Source organism: Artemia franciscana, chromosome 14 (assembly GCF_032884065.1).
Source record: "Artemia franciscana chromosome 14, ASM3288406v1, whole genome shotgun sequence".
In the NCBI taxonomy this organism is placed as follows: domain Eukaryota; kingdom Metazoa; phylum Arthropoda; class Branchiopoda; order Anostraca; family Artemiidae; genus Artemia; species Artemia franciscana.
Window position 1 is genome coordinate 33,928,353 of NC_088876.1, and position 16,649 is coordinate 33,945,001.

At 33.3% G+C, this 16,649-nt stretch overlaps 1 long non-coding RNA gene across 1 annotated transcript; it reads right to left on the reverse strand.

Annotated features, from left to right (window-relative positions):
- Nucleotides 1-214: 214 nt before the first annotated feature.
- On the reverse strand, nucleotides 215-1,907 carry LOC136035620 (uncharacterized). Its single transcript, XR_010619484.1, has 2 exons — nucleotides 1,564-1,907; nucleotides 215-776 (listed from the first exon to the last, which is right to left on the reverse strand). It is a non-coding gene; the product is annotated as an uncharacterized LOC136035620 (long non-coding RNA).
- Between the last annotated feature and the right edge of the window lie 14,742 nt (nucleotides 1,908-16,649).

Sequence of the window (16,649 nt, forward strand, 5' to 3'; positions counted from 1 at the left end):
CATTGTCTTTGCAAATAAATAAATTGTCAGGTTTTACCGACTCTTGAACATGCAACATATAATGGTCCATGGGAAAACAATCTGTATTCAGATCTATACCTCATGATTCTAATGATTGCCCTTGAGCTTTGTTGATGGTGATTGCTAATCGACCATTCCCTGTCCCGGTGTCCCGGTCGTCATTTATATCCCCCTGTTTCCCCCGGTGTCCCCGTTGTAGTTGTGTCCCTGTGTCCCGGTCGTCATTTATATTCCCTGTGTCCCGGTCGTCATTTGTATCCCGGTGTCCCGGTCTGTATATACATTCGTTGTTTAGTTTTGTTTTTCTCCTTTATTTTTTTCCTTTTTTTTTCTTTTTTAGTTTATTTAGATTTTTAGATTTTTTAGTTTTTTTATTAGTTTTTAGTTTTTTTTTCTTTTTAGTTTTTTTGTAGTTTTTACCTTCTTTTTAGTTTTGTTAGTTTTTTTTTTTACTTATGTCCTGGTCGTCATTTATACTCCCTGTGTCCCGGTGCATTGTTGATTGCTAATCGAACATTCCTTTTGTCCTGGTCGCTTTCTCTTTGAGTGTCGTCATTTATTTTTTTCCTTTTTTTGTCTTTTAGTTTTTACCTTTTTTAGTTTTTTTTTAGTTTTTTAGATGAAATTTTTTTTTAGTTTTTTCCTTTTTTTCTTTTTAGTTTTTTATTGGTTTTTACCTTTATTTTAGCTTATTTTTCAGTTTTTTCCTTTTTTTTTAGTTTTTTTTTATTTTTTATTTTTTTTTAGTTTTTTACCTTTTTTTAGTTTTTTTTATTTTTTTTAGTTTTTTAGCTTTTTTACTTTTTTTATTAGTTTTTAGTTTTTTTGTAGTTTTTGCCTTTTTTTTAGTTTTTTCAGTCTTTTTTTTAGTTTTTTATTGGTTTTTACCTTTATTTTAGCTTATTTTTCAGTTTTTTCCTTTTTTTTAGTTTTTTTTAGTTTTTAGTTTTTTTAGTTTTTTACCTTTTTTTAGTTTTTTAGCTTTTTTATTAGTTTTTAGTTTTTTTTGTAGTTTTTGCCTTTTTTTAGTTTTTTTAGTTTTTTAGCTTTTTTATTAGTTTTTAGTTTTTTTGTAGTTTTTACCTTCTTTTTAGTTTTGTTAGTTTTTTTTTTTACTTATGTCCTGGTCGTCATTTATACTCCCTGTGTCCCGGTGCTTTGTTGATTGCTAATCAAACATTCCTTTTGTCCTGGTCGCTTTCTCTTTGAGTGTCGTCATTTATTTTTTTCTTTTTTAGTTCTTTTAGTTTTTAACTTTTTTAGTTTTTTTTAGTTTTCAGTTTTTTTAGTTTTTTACCTTTTTTTAGTTTTTTTAGTTTTTTAGCTTTTTTATTTTTTTTATTAGTTTTTAGTTTTTTTGTAGTTTTTGCCTTTTTTTTTAGTTTTTTGTCCTGGTCGCTTTCTCTTTGAGTGTCGTCATTTATTAGTTTTTTCCTTTTTTTTTTTAGTTTTTTATTGGTTTTTACCTTTATTTTAGCTTATTTTTCAGTTTTTTCCTTTTTTTTAGTTTTTTTTTATTTTTTATTTTTTTTAGTTTTTTACCTTTTTTTAGTTTTTTTAGTTTTTTTAGTTTTTTAGCTTTTTTACTTTTTTTATTAGTTTTTAGTTTTTTTTTGTAGTTTTTGCCTTTTTTTAGTTTTTTCAGTTTTTTTTTTAGTTTTTTATTGGTTTTTACCTTTATAGTTTTTTTAGTTTTTTAGCTTTTTTATTTTTTTTATTAGTTTTTAGTTTTTTTTGTAGTTTTTGCCTTTTTTTAGTTTTTTCAGTTTTGACGTCACCTAATCCAGTTTTTTCAGGTGACGTCACCTGACACATCCATCCACACATCCATCCACACATCCATCCACAGACAACTTATTTTTATATATATAGATATATATATATATATATATATATATATATATATATATATATATATATATATATATATATATATATATATATATATACTAGCTGTTGGGGTGGCGCTTCGCGCCACCCCAACACCTAGTTGGTGGGGGCGCTTCGCGCCCCCCCCAAGCCCCCCCGCGCGCGTAAGTCGTTACGCGCCATAATAGTTACGCGCCATTGTAGTTGTGTCCCTATGTCCCACCTGTGAATATAGATATATATATATATATATGGTTTTAACTACGTAAAACTTGCGAATATACAACATTCTTTGCTGTCCCATTGTCTTTGCATATAAATAGATTGTCAGGTTATCCCCCTGTTTCCCCCGGTGTCCCCGTTGTAGTTGTGTCCCTGTGTCCCGGTCGTCATTTATATTCCCTGTGTCCCGGGTCCCGGTCATCATTTGTATCCCGGTGTCCCGGTCTGTATATACATTCGTTTTTTAGTTTTGTTTTTCTCCTTTATTTTTTTCCTTTTTTTTTCTTTTTTAGCTTATTTAGATTTTTAGATTTTTTAGTTTTTTTTATTAGTTTTTAGTTTTTATTTCTTTTTAGTTTTTTTGTCCCGGTCGTCATTTATATCCCCCTGTTTCCCCCGGTGTCCCCGTTGTAGTTGTGTCCCTGTGTCCCGGTCGTTATTTATATTCCCTGTGTCCCGGTCGTCATTTGTATCCCGGTGTACCGGTCTGTATATACATTCGTTTTTTAGTTTTGTTTTTCTCCTTTATTTTTTTCCTTTTTTTTTCTTTTTTAGTTTATTTAGATTTTTAGATTTTTTAGTTTTTTTATTAGTTTTTAGTTTTTTTTTCTTTTTAGTTTTTTTGTAGTTTTTACCTTCTTTTTAGTTTTGTTAATTTTTTTTTTTACTTGTGTCCTGGTCGTCATTTATACTCCCTGTGTCCCGGTGCTTTGTTGATTGCTAATCGAACATTCCTTTTGTCCTGGTCGCTTTCTCTTTGAGTGTCGTCATTTATTTTTTTCTTTTTTAGTTCTTTTAGTTTTTACCTTTTTTAGTTTTTTTTTAGTTTTTAGTTTTTTTAGTTTTTTACCTTTTTTTAGTTTTTTTAGTTTTTTAGCTTTTTTATTTTTTTTATTAGTTTTTAGTTTTTTTGTAGTTTTTGCCTTTTTTTTTAGTTTTTTGTCCTGGTCGCTTTCTCTTTGAGTGTCGTCATTTATTAGTTTTTTCCTTTTTTTTTTTAGTTTTTTATTGGTTTTTACCTTTATTTTAGCTTATTTTTCAGTTTTTTCCTTTTTTTTAGTTTTTTTTTATTTTTTATTTTTTTTAGTTTTTTACCTTTTTTTAGTTTTTTTAGTTTTTTTAGTTTTTTAGCTTTTTTACTTTTTTTATTAGTTTTTAGTTTTTTTTTGTAGTTTTTGCCTTTTTTTAGTTTTTTCAGTTTTTTTTTTAGTTTTTTATTGGTTTTTACCTTTATAGTTTTTTTAGTTTTTTAGCTTTTTTATTTTTTTTATTAGTTTTTAGTTTTTTTTGTAGTTTTTGCCTTTTTTTAGTTTTTTCAGTTTTGACGTCACCTAATCCAGTTTTTTCAGGTGACGTCACCTGACACATCCATCCACACATCCATCCATCCATCCATCCACAGACAACTTATTTTTATATATATAGATATATATATATATATATATGGTTTTAACTACGTAAAACTTGCGAATATACAACATTCTTTGCTGTCCCATTGTCTTTGCATATAAATAGATTGTCAGGTTTACCGACTCTTGAACATGCAACATATAATGGTCCATTGGAAAACAATCTGTATTCAGATCTATACCTCATGATTCTAATGATTGCCCTTGAGCTTTGTTGATGGTGATTGCTAATCGACCATTCCCTGTCCCGGTCGTCATTTATATCCCCCTGTTTCCCCCGGTGTCCCCGTTGTAGTTGTGTCCCTGTGTCCCGGTCGTCATTTATATTCCCTGTGTCCCGGTCGTCATTTTTATCCCGGTGTCCCGGTCTGTATATACATTCGTTTTTTAGTTTTGTTTTGCTCCTTTATTTTTTTCCTTTTTTTCTTTTTTAGTTTATTTAGATTTTTAGATTTTTTAGTTTTTTTATTAGTTTTTAGTTTTTTTTTCTTTTTAGTGTTTTTGTAGTTTTTACCTTCTTTTTAGTTTTGTTAGTTTTTTTTTACTTATGTCCTGGTCGTCATTTATACTCCCTGTGTCCCGGTGGTTTTTTCTTTTTAGTTTTTTATTGGTTTTTACCTTTATTTTAGCTTATTTTTCAGTTTTTTCCTTTTTTTTAGTTTTTTTTTATTTTTTATTTTTTTTAGTTTTTTACCTTTTTTTAGTTTTTTTAGTTTTTTTAGTTTTTTAGCTTTTTTACTTTTTTTTATTAGTTTTTAGTTTTTTTTGTAGTTTTTGCCTTTTTTTAGTTTTTTCAGTTTTTTTTAAGTTTTTTATTGGTTTTTACCTTTATTTTAGCTTATTTTTCAGTTTTTTCCTTTTTTTAGTTTTTTTTAGTTTTTACTTTTTAGTTTTTTACCTTTTTTTAGTTTTTTTAGTTTTTTAGCTTTTTTATTTTTTTTATTAGTTTTTAGTTTTTTTTGTAGTTTTTGCCTTTTTTTAGTTTTTTTAGTTTTTTAGCTTTTTTATTAGTTTTTAGTTTTTTTTTGTAGTTTTTGCCTTTTTTTTAGTTTTTTTAGTTTTTTAGCTTTTTTATTTTTTTATTAGTTTTTAGTTTTTTTGGTAGTTTTTGCCTTTTTTTAGTTTTTTCAGTTTTGACGTCACCTGATCCAGTTTTTTCAGGTGACGTCACCTGATCCACAGATCCACACACAGACAACTTATTTTTATATATATAGATATATATATATATATATATATATATATATATATATATATATATATATATATATATATATATATATATATATATATATATATATATATATATATATATAAATATATATAAATAAGTTGTCTGTGTTTGTGTCGAGTGACGTCATGTTTGTGTGTCGACTGACGTCATGTTTGTCGACTGACGAAATTACAGACCGGGACATCGGGACACAAATGACTACCGGGACACCAGGACATCCATATATATAAAAATAAGTTGTCTGTGTGTGTGTCGAGTGACGTCATGTTTCTGTGTCAACTGACGTCATGTTTGTCGACTGACGTCATTATAAGGATTGAGCTGTATGCGTCATGAAGTTGTTTGTCGACTGACGTCATATTTGTCAACTGATGAAATTACATACCGGGACACCGGGACACAAATGACGACCGGGACACAGGGAATATAAATGACGACCAGGACACAGGGGCACAACTACAACGGGGACGCCGGGGGCACAGGCGGGATATATAAATGACGACCGGGATATATATATATATATATATATATATATATATATATATATATATATATATATATATATATATATATATATATATATATATATATATATATATATATATATATATATATATATATATATATATATATATATATATATATATATATATATATATATATATATATATATATATTCTCTGAGACAAACCTGACTGTCATACATAATAATGATAGATGGTAATAAGCTTACCTAAGCTATGGATGTCCCCTCCGCAATCCCTCGCTCTTTACGCTAAAGTTTGACTCTTTGCCACAATGCTACTTTTTAAAACAATTAAAAGCTTTAGCGTAAAGAGCGAGGGATTGGGGAGGGGACAACTCATTTCATATACGGAGTAATTTATGTTCGTTTTAAGTTTTAATGTCGCTCCTTACTTTCAGCTAAAAAAAATTAGTTTTTTTTATTTAATTAGTAATTAAGGACGTAAATAAGGCTTGGTCAAATCCAGACAATCCATTTGGATTTAAGGAAGGCTATAGTCGGGAACACGTTGATTTTGTATTTGATAGCGTTCTGATGGATACAGAGAACAGCGGCAAGTTTCTCGTCCTTTGGGCTCATAATGTCTCTCGTGCTTTGGATTCTACTATAAAGACTAAGAAACTAAATAAACAATCATAGCAAATAAACATACAACATGTACTAATATAAATGATTTCTTTTCCTCATAGGAGTCGATGTCCCCTGAGTGTTTGTTCATGATGTAAGGTTGTCTTCTCTGCACTTTGACTCCCAGGCCTCATGTATGTTATCTTTTTCATTTTATGTGTTATTAGCCTATTCTTCTGTTTTTTTTTTATGTGGTTGCTTACATTGTATTTTTATAGTATCCCCCTTGTATCCCTGGCCATGGAACCTTTCGAGGAGGAATAAGAGTATTGTATTTCCATTTTGTATTTATTGGTGAACACTTTTCTTCTTCAGAATGCTATTGTACTTTTTCTTCTTCACAATACTACTCTACTTATTCTTCTTAAGAACACTCCTCTACTTCTTATTCAGAAGATTACTCTACTTCTTCTTCAGAATACTATTATACTTGTTCTTCTTCAGGATAATATTCTACTTTTTCTTCTTCAGAATACTACTCTACTTCTTCTTTTCTTTTTCTTCAGTTATAGTCAGAACCTATTTTAACAAAAGGCTAAAAGCCCAGATTGAAACCTGATTTCATCAATTACGTTCAACTTTTTGTCTGTCAGAACCGCCCACACGCGCAGTAGGGTAGTGGGTTAAGATTTCTGAACCAGTAGGCATCCAAATATAATATTTTTATATTACGATGAGAAACATGTAATTGCCACAAGGTATTGAACGTATTTAATATGTATTTAGCGTTTAATATATTATAAGGTGGCTAAAGGTTTAATTCTAATATCAAACAGTTCGTGGTAACGAACTGTAGAAAGGAGCGACCCGTCTCAATAATAAACGAAAATCTAAAAAATAGAATTTTGATACTACTAGATATAGCAAAAGAATCAGATTTTTAAGCTGATTTTAAGTATATAAGTTTCATTAAATTTAGTCTTACTCATCAAAAGTTACGAACCTGAGAAAATTTGCCTTGTTTTAGAAAATAGGGGGAAACACCCCCTAAAAATTAGAGGATCTTAACAAAAATCACAGCGTCGCATTCAGCGTATTAGAGAACCCTACTGTAGAAGTTTCAAGCTCATATCTACAAAAATGTGGAACTTAGTATTTTTTGCCAGAAAACCAATGACGGGTGCGTGTTTATTTGTTTGTTTTTTTTCCAGGGGTGATCGTATCGACCAAGTGGTCTTAGAATGTCGCAGGAGGGCTCATTCTAACAGAAATTAAGTTTTCTAGTGCCCTTTTAAGTGACCTAAAAAATTGGAGGGCACCTAGGCCCCCTCCCACAGTCATTTTTTCCCAAAGTCAACGGATCAAAATTTTGAGATAGCCATTTTCCTCAGCATAGTCGAAAAACATAATAACCATGTCTTTGGGGCTGACTAACTCACCCACAGTCCCCAGGGGAGGGGCTGTGGAAGCCTAGATTTGAAGGCGTTCGACCTATTGAACGAAAAGCCTGGCTTTGGAGGCGTTCGACCTATTACGCTTACTCCTATTTTTTCAAAATTGTATGAAGGATTCCTTGCAGATTTGCTGAAGGAAAAAATCCTACCTCTTACTGACCTGAAGCAATTCGGAAACCTAAAATCAACTTATACTTCCCACTACCTCGTTTCTCTTATTGACCACATAGGGAAAATCCTCGAAGAGCCTAATTCCTGGCTAAACTTAATTTCCATTGACCTTCAGAAAGCCTTTGACCTTGCTAACCACAATATTTTAATTTAGAAACTAGAAAGCGAGTTCAATATCGATCCCTTCCTGGTAAAATTGGTTGCCTCCTTTTTAACAAATAGATAAGCCGTCCTGGCCGAGTGGGTTGGTGCGCTTGATTCGGGATCCTTTGTCTAAGAGGACACGGGTTCGAATCCCAGTGTACCCAATTCTTCGGTTTGGGACGGGGGTCAGTGGCGTGACTCTGTAAGCTTAGCCAGAGTCGACCCAGCTCTAAATGGGTACCTGGAGAAATCTGGGGAAGGTAAACAGGAAGGGTGTGCAAAAGCACAGGATGGCTGGCCCCCAACCCTCCATTACACTTCCTGGCAGAAGGGCCAAGAAAATGAGATCAGCACCGCCGGTAATGACTGTAAAGTCTAATGCCGTATCCTTTCCCTTTTTTTTCTAACAAATAGATCGTAGGTGGTTAAATACCAGAACCATTACTCAAATCCTCTCCCTATCTACAATGGCATACCCCAAGGAACTCTCCTAGGCCCCCTCCTTTTTTCAGTCATGGTTAACAGCCTCGCGAAGGAAGTTACTGACCGTTGGAAATTTGTTGATGACCTAATGATTGTTGAAAGTTGCTTCAGAAATTTAATAAGCGACCTTATGAGTATTCTCAATGAAATTCGAAGTGAGGCTTAGGAACTAGATATGACTATAAACCCCTCTAAGTCCATGATAATGCCGATTTGTTTCCTCAAATCCTCGCCCTGTTTTCTTAATCCTATCCCTCCTGAAATTTATGCGTCCTCGGTTAAATTACTTGGAGTCACAATTTCTCCAAATTTAAAGTTGGATATCCACGTTAAAGATATAATCCATAAAGCTCATGCGTCTATCGCCCTCCTTAAGCTCCTAAATAAATATAGCGTCCCCCCCTTCTCACTCCTTAAGGTTATATACGTCTTTTGTCCGCCCGCATCTTGAATATGCTTGTCCAGTTTGGCACCCTCTTTGGCAATCCAAAAAAGAGCCTTGCGAATAATTTTCAAAAGAAGGCAAGGTGCCTTACTCTCTGCTCCTAAAAAAAGCTAGTTTGGAAACCCTTGAGCGAAGGAGGTCGTCGTTGTGCCTCCGTTTTTCAAAAAATGCAATAATGAACCCTTGGACGGCAAGTATTTTCCCCAAACGTCACTCACTATCCAGATTACGACAGCCTCGAGCTGTTTCTGAGCCTATCCCAGTTTTGTCCCCCATTCGCTGCGTTACTTCTAGATATGAAAAAACCTTTGTCCCCTTCATCGCAGAAAAAATAAATAAAATAGCCAACTAGTTTCTCCCCCCTTTTTTTTCATGTGAGGTGCTTTAGGTCGTTGCACTAATTTGCTTGCCCCCCGCTGTTTTGGTTTAGTTTCCCTTTTAATTCATATGTGTTTTTCGTGTGTTTTATGCTTCGTTCTTTTTTTTTTGAGTTTTTGGAGTGTCTCTTTTAATTTGTAGATATATATGTTTATTTCTTATTCTTTTCTGTATTATTAGATTTTTTTGTCCCCTTCCCTTTTTTTCTGACTTGTATTTGTTCAAGTTTAGTTTGACCGATTTTTTTTTGTTTGGCTCATAATTTGATTATTCATTATTATTAGTGTTTTTTTTGTTTGTTTGCTTCTTTAGTCGACTCCGAAGTCCAAATTCGGGCCTTTGAGGGCTTGTGATAGTGATCTTTTTGAAATAAATATCTTATCTTATATCTTACAAACTTTGACCAGCGTTTACATACAGTAATGGTTATTTGGAAGTGTACAGACCTTTTCAGGGGGTTTTTTGGTTGGGGAGGGAGGGTTTAGGGGAGGGGGCTACATAGGAGGATCTTTCCTTAGAGGAATTTGTCATGGGAGAAGAGAAATTCCATGAAGGGGGCGCAGGATTTTCTAGTACTATTTAAAAAAAAAAGAAAAATAAATATGAAAAACTTTTTTTCCACTGAAAGTAAGGACCAGCATTAAAACTTAAAACAAACAGAGATTATTACGCATATGGGGGGTTCATCTTTTCCTAAATACCTCGCTCTTTACCCTAAATTATTATAATATAAATTATTTAGTGTAAAGAGCGAGGTATTAACGATGGGGCAAACCTCCTCATATACATAAAAAAATATACGAATATAGAAGTTCGTTACGTAAGTTAATTTGTAAGTTACGTATATTTTTTACTAATAAAAAACGTTCGTTAAAAATTGAAAATTCTAGTTACCTTTTTAAGTAACCGACAAATTGGAGGTCAACTAGGCCTCCTCCCCCACCCTTTTTCTCAAAATCGTCTGATCAAAACTAAGAGAAAGCCATTTAGAAAAAAAAAATTAATACGCCAATTTCGTTTTAATTATTCATTTGCGGAGAGCCAAAATCAAACATGCATTCAATAAAAAAAAAGGAGCGACATTAAAACTTAAAACAAGATTTCAGTTTATTTTAAGTTTTAATGTTGCTCCTTACTTTCAGCTGAAAAACTTGTTTTTTTATTTAATATTATAAGGAGGCTAAAGGTTTAATTCTAATTGAATAAATAAAATTGAAAAGTAAAATTATTTTTATATAAATAAAATTGAACAAATAAAATTTGAATAGCGTAATGTCTATTTTTATCTCGATACTGTAATAACTGGAAAAGAGAATATTTGTAACATAATTCGCTTTCAATGAAGCGCCAATGACGCACTAATATTCAGATTTTTTAAAGTTAGGAAAAGAGGCAGTAGCTAAATTCTTGTTTGTAGTGTAACTAGATTTGTCGCGAACGGTCATAGGAAGAAATAAGGTTAAACTAAATATTTGATATATAATGATGAAGACTGCTGAAAAGTTTATCAGTTCAAAATTTGATTTTACTTTTTTTTCTTGCTTTACTCTTTTTTTTACGTTAATTTCTTTTTTATTTTCAATGTTGTAATAAGAATGAAAGAAAATAAAGTGCAAATTTCAATAAAGCGTCAGTGATGCAGTAGGTTTTGGACTTTAACAGTTAGGGAAGGAGACAGTATCCATGTTCTTTTCTAAATTGATTTTTGTTCGTTTCAAACTTATTTTGCATGTTTAATCAAAGCTTTATTCGTTTTAAGGTTTATTTATTAATTTATATAAGTACATGTTGTATGTTTATTTGCTATGATTGTTTATTTAGTTTCTGTTCGTTTTTGGTTTCATTTATGCTACGATAGTAAAATATTTGTGTTCGTTTTAAGCTTGATTTGCATATTCAGTTAAGTTGTACTTGTTTTAATATTTATTTATTCGTTTATATTAATTTAACAAAAAATAAGAACAAAAGCAATATGAACCAGAAAGATGGAACAACAATAACAATGCAAGAAGAGATAAACAACATTATTTAAAAGGAGCGCCAAAAACAATTGCTCCCCCTTGCTTCCCACACAAAAAAAGCATACCAAATGTATTTAAGCTACTCCAACCAAATCAGGGTAATAAAAGTCTTGCCTAATACAGGCTAGATTTTAATTACATATACTTTTAATGGAGAACAATTCTTATTTCCACATTCTCTTCTTTACTTAATTAGTCGCAATCACTTTTTTCTCATTGTTAGAGGTTTTTGGTCTTGTTTGGTTTTTATCGGCATTGAACATGCTTCGTTTTACGTGTATTTTTACAAACAAAATTAGCGTTCTTTTCTTATCTTTATTTCTCCTTTTTCGGTGGTTAGCGTTAACCCCTCCCCCCTTTATAAAATTCCCCCAGAAAATAGCCCTCCACTGATCTCTCTTGGAAAATTCCACCCCCTACACAAATAACTAGAACTCTCAATTTATGATCCAATGAGCACATTCTGAGTTTTCTGCGACCTCAAGTTGGAGGTGTGGATGAGGAAGGGACAGTCCTCCTCTAGAGAAAAACCTCTGCTCATTTTGGGGTTTAATTTTATTCTTTACTTTCATTATAACAGCCTAGACCAGAAATATTCCCAGAAATCGTAAGAGAGTGAATATCAGTTTCACATTTTCGAGATGTCTTTAAAGTTTCTTTTGTACTCCCTCCCCTAAGAAACCTTAACTGGAAAACACCGTTTTGCTGGGAAACTTTTCCACCGAGAAGGGGATCACTGGCATGATTTTAAAAATAATCCGAAACTAAATTATTTTTCAAATGAAAAAGTGCTGAGAAAAAAATTTCACCCCAGATCACCTACAAGAAATTTTCTGGTTGGAATTTTTACTAGAATAGAATTGTCTTGGGGACATTCCCGTGAAAAGGTGGGAGGGCGTTTTTGTGTCAAGACAACTTTCCACGGTGGATTTTTTCCGTGGGTGAAGGGATCTTTCAAGGAGGGAGGAGTCGGATTTCTCTGTGTTATTAAAAGATCAGAAATTGAATTAAAAAAAGTTTCTTCAACTGAAAGTAAGGAGCAACATCAAAACTTAAACGGAAAGGAATTGTTGGGTGTATGAAAGGGGCTTACCCCTCATCAAATCCTTGCTCTTTGTACTAAAGTTTTGACTGTTGTCTCAATTCCTTAAGAATGACTCCTGAAACACAATGACCGATTAATAAGAATAATAGGTTTTTTTTTTCAATTAACAATCACCTCTCATGAAAGAGTGTCGGTAGGTGCAGAGTGGGGAAAGGGGATAGTGCCTAAGACCACCTCGAGGGAGCCAGAGGACTTTCCAGCAAAATCTGATTAACAAACAGAAATAAAAATTTTAAAAGATACTTTTTTTACTTAAAGTACAGAACAATATTGAAAAAGACAAAAATTAGTCTATATATGAGTGGGGCTGCACCCTCCTGAATTTCAAGCTCATCAAACTAACGTCTCTATTGGTTTGACAAAGCTTTTTATTTTAATTAAACGACCCTAATGTTTGTGTAGTTTTTCTCAAGGAATTGGGAAAAAAGGCAGACCTTAGCGTACAGAAAGGGAGGTTTAAGCGGGAAAAGTCCCCTCATATATTGAAAAATTTTGTTTATTTACAGTTTAAATGTAAGTCCTAAATTTTAGTTGAAAATTTTTTTCTATTCAATTTCATAAAAGGGTTACTAAAATAAACGACGCATCATTAACACGGGATTCTGATTAATGGACAATTCTTCTGGGCTTGGTGTGTTTTGTTGGATGTTTTCAGACTTGAGAAAGCTCTTCCTAGCGAATTTATCTACTATGGGCTGCCTCCCCTTAGTAGCATAATATTTGTAGAAATGGATATACAATGAGCAGAAATTAATAGGCTTGAGAGTGTCTGTGCAGGATTTCGACTCTTATTGATAAAAGAGTATCGCCAAGTGCTGAAAACCATGTTGTGACAATTATAATCCCAGCAATGCGCAGTCTCCCTTCATACTCGAAGTCCCAGGGACTTCTTGCTGTCAGGTTCTAACCCGGCTTAAGCGCTTCGGTGTGGACTTGAGAAGATGTGTAGGTCCCCATCCTGCATAGGCATCCAGGAACAATGCTTTTCCTGAGGCCAAAATGATTTCAATGATTTAAAGAACAAGAAAATTTGAGCTTGGAATGTTTTGACGTTAAAAAATGAGTATCATATCGACATTTTGACGGACGAATTGAGACGATTCAAACTGAACTCACCAGGATTTTCAACTAATATCCCAGGGATAGGAAGCATGACATTAGGTTATGAATAATTTGATTTGAACTGGAATGATATTGGGAAAACAATTTATGAAGTTGCTTTTGGTATCTTAGGGAAGAAAGTTAGGACTGCAGAGTTAGGTTTTAAGTTTAATAGTGAGAAAGGGTTTGTACAAGAACTATCTGAGTGATAGATCATATGAAAACAAAAGGAATGTAAAGAAAGTGGAGAAAGCATTAGAATATGAGCGAAGGAGCTGTGAAATGAAAGTCATGGATAAAATTGTCGAAGATCTGGAAGATGCGATTAAGAGAGAACAGTCAATCTGACCTGTCCCAGTTAAAGACGAGGATGGGTCCACAATTAGTGATAAGGGAAGAGTTAAAGAGAGATGGGCAGAACATTTTGAGAATGTGCTAAACCAAGAGAGAGTTGCAGGAAAACATATAGAAGAAACCTAAAAAGTTTATGATACCTTAGATGTGAAGGAAGATTTGTTTTGTGAGGAAGAATTAGCGACAGTACTAAAAGAATTAAAAAATCATAAGGCTCCAGGTGCTGATATTGTGGTAAATATGTTTCTTAAATATTGCAGCTCTGAAGTTAGAAATAAGTTACTATTATGAATGAATATGAGTTTGAGAAAGGGGAAGTACCTAACAATTTTAGGAAAACCCTAATTAAACCACTATACCAAAAAGATAAGAGTGAGTGTGGTAATTATCGAGGCATTAATCTGGTCTCTATAAGTAGCAAATTGCTTAGTAATCAGATACTTTTTAGACTGAGAGATGCTGTAGACAAAGTTTCAAGAGAAGGACAATGTGTCGGCCAAGTTTTCACTATTAGGTTAATAATTGAGAAATACCTCAATCATCAAAAACCTTTAGTCCTCAGTTTCGTAAATTATGAACAAGCATTTGATTCTGTTGGTAGAAGAGTTTTAGTAAAGGTTTTATCCTTGTATGGTAAACCCTTTTATATGGGTCATTTTGATAGATTTATCTTAAGAGGCACAGGAAAGGCAACGGGAGAACATGAAATCAAATGGGGGGGGGGGAAATTCTTCTGGACTTAGATTTTGCTGATGATTTAAGTATCCTAGATCAAAATGTGAGTAAAATGTATTAGCTTTTAGAGGTTTTGCGAGTTCAGGGTGCTGGAATAGGTTTGGAATAAATGCCAAGAAGACTACGTCACTAAGGCTAGGAATAAGTGAAGATGAAAAGGTGACATTGGGTAACTAAAAGATTGATAAGATGGACAGTTTCACTTACCTTGGTAGCATTATTAGTAATGACGGTGGGAGCGGTGATGTTAAAAATAGCATAGTCAAGGCTCGGGGTATTTTTACGCAGTTAAAAACATTTTTTAAGAATAAGAAGATAAATCTGCAAACCAAGATTAGAATATTGAAAGCTAAAGTGATGACAGTGATCGAATACAGCTTGGAAACATGAGCGCTCCGAAAAGCAGATGAAGATTCACTAGATGTTTTCCAGACAGATTGCCTACGAATTGTTCTGGGTATCTGGCTGACTGTCCGTATTTCATACAGTAGCCTGTGCGAAAAGTGCGGTTCAATTCCGCTGTCAAGGGCAATAACGAGAGAAAGTTTGAGATGGCTAGGGCATCTTCTGCGGAGGAAGGATGGCAAATTCCCATAGATTGTCCTTTTTGGCCAACCGTCTAGGGCTAAGCGGAAAGCAGGTCGTCTGCAGTTGGGATGGAAGGGTGTAATAAACAAATATTTAAAGTAAATGGGAAATTCCTGGGAGGTTGTAAAGAGGGAGGCTTTGAATAGACTGGGATAAAGGAGTGTGGGTAACTATTTGGCCTCAGACGGTTTTGTGCTGCGGTAAGTTATTAGTAGTAGCATTGAATATTATGAATATTTTAATAACAAATAACTATATTATTGAAAAAATCAGTGCCAGCCTGGAAGTATAACGATTTCTGCTAATTTTTCATGTGGATATATTCTGGTGGAATCATCCGGGGGGTATTTTCCACGTTATTCAACGTGGATAAACAGGCTGAATCGTCCGCAAGCAGTTTTACAGGGAGGAGAGATCGATGGAACTGTCAGCAACAGGTCGGCAAGGATGGAACTGTCTGGGGGGAAGCTTTACTTCATCTTGGATGAAATTTCACAGAATTCCGCGAGGGGGAGGGTTGTCTCCTCCATATATGAAGGGTGTCCATATACTTATCTTGCTCTTTACGTAAAGTGTGACTGTTGGTCCCAATTTTTTAAGAGCGTTTACTGAAACACGAGGGCTTTTTAATTAGAATAGAAGGCTTTTTTTAAAAGAGCTTACAGCTTTAGCGTAGAGAATAAGGTAAAGAGAAGGGGGCAAACCTTCGCATAAGGAATAAATCTTCCAAAATTAATTTGCGAATTTATATACGGTGAGCCCAATTCGAACATGCAGTAGTTGAAAAACGTCCAAAATTTAAACGAAAAAACGAGATTGTTAATTGAAAGTAAGGAGCAATAGTAAAACTTGAAATAAACAGAAAGGATTCCGTATATGAAATGGGATTGTCCTCTCCTTAATGCCTCACTCTTTACGCTAAAGTTTTTATTTTTTTATAAAGAAGGATTGTGACAAAGAGTAAAACTTTAGCGTGAAGTGTTGAGCAGGCAATAGTACTTTTCATTTACGGAATAATTTCTCGTTTTCAGTTTTAATGTTGTTCCTTACTTCCAGTAAAAAAAAACTCGTTTTTTTCATCTAATTCAAAAAAGAAAAGCCCATTGCTTACACATAGCATTTGTTATTGGGAAGTAAACAGACATTTTTCGGGAGGCAAATTTTCTCTGGGGGAATTTACAGTGGGATGCCTCCTCTTAAATACTGCGCTCTTTACGCTAAAGTATAACTTTGTATCCCAATCCTTTATGAACAAAATATGAAACACGAGGTTAGTTGAATTGGAATAAGATGGCTTTTTGAACATTCTAAATAACGTTAGCGTTAAGAGCGAGGTATTGTGGAGGGGATGTCCTCCCCCTATCGTAATAATTTATGTTCGTTCAATTTTTAATCCTTGCTTTCAGTTGAAAAAAAAACTACTTTTTTGCTTAATCACGAAAAGGCACAAGCGATTCTAACACTGAAATGTCGCTGATTTTTAATAGCCCAAAATAACCAGTTATTTGTCTTTATCCTGAGGCTTAGCCCGTGTAATTTCAAATCTATATTTTATGGTATGCATTTATATCATCGAAGCTTGTCTTTATATTATTCAACATTAGGGGAAGATTGTGCAAAACGGTCTTTAATTACAATGTTCGTTATTGAACTTGGGCGAAGCGAAGAGTCAATTAATTTGATAAAAAAAAAAAGAACAAGAGCTAAGAGCTCATATGGCACTTGTGACGAGGTGGGGAGAGCCAAGAACCAAGAGCTCATATGGAATGAGCTATTGCAAAATTCTAAAAATCAATAGATTGATTTAAAAGGAAAATCAGAG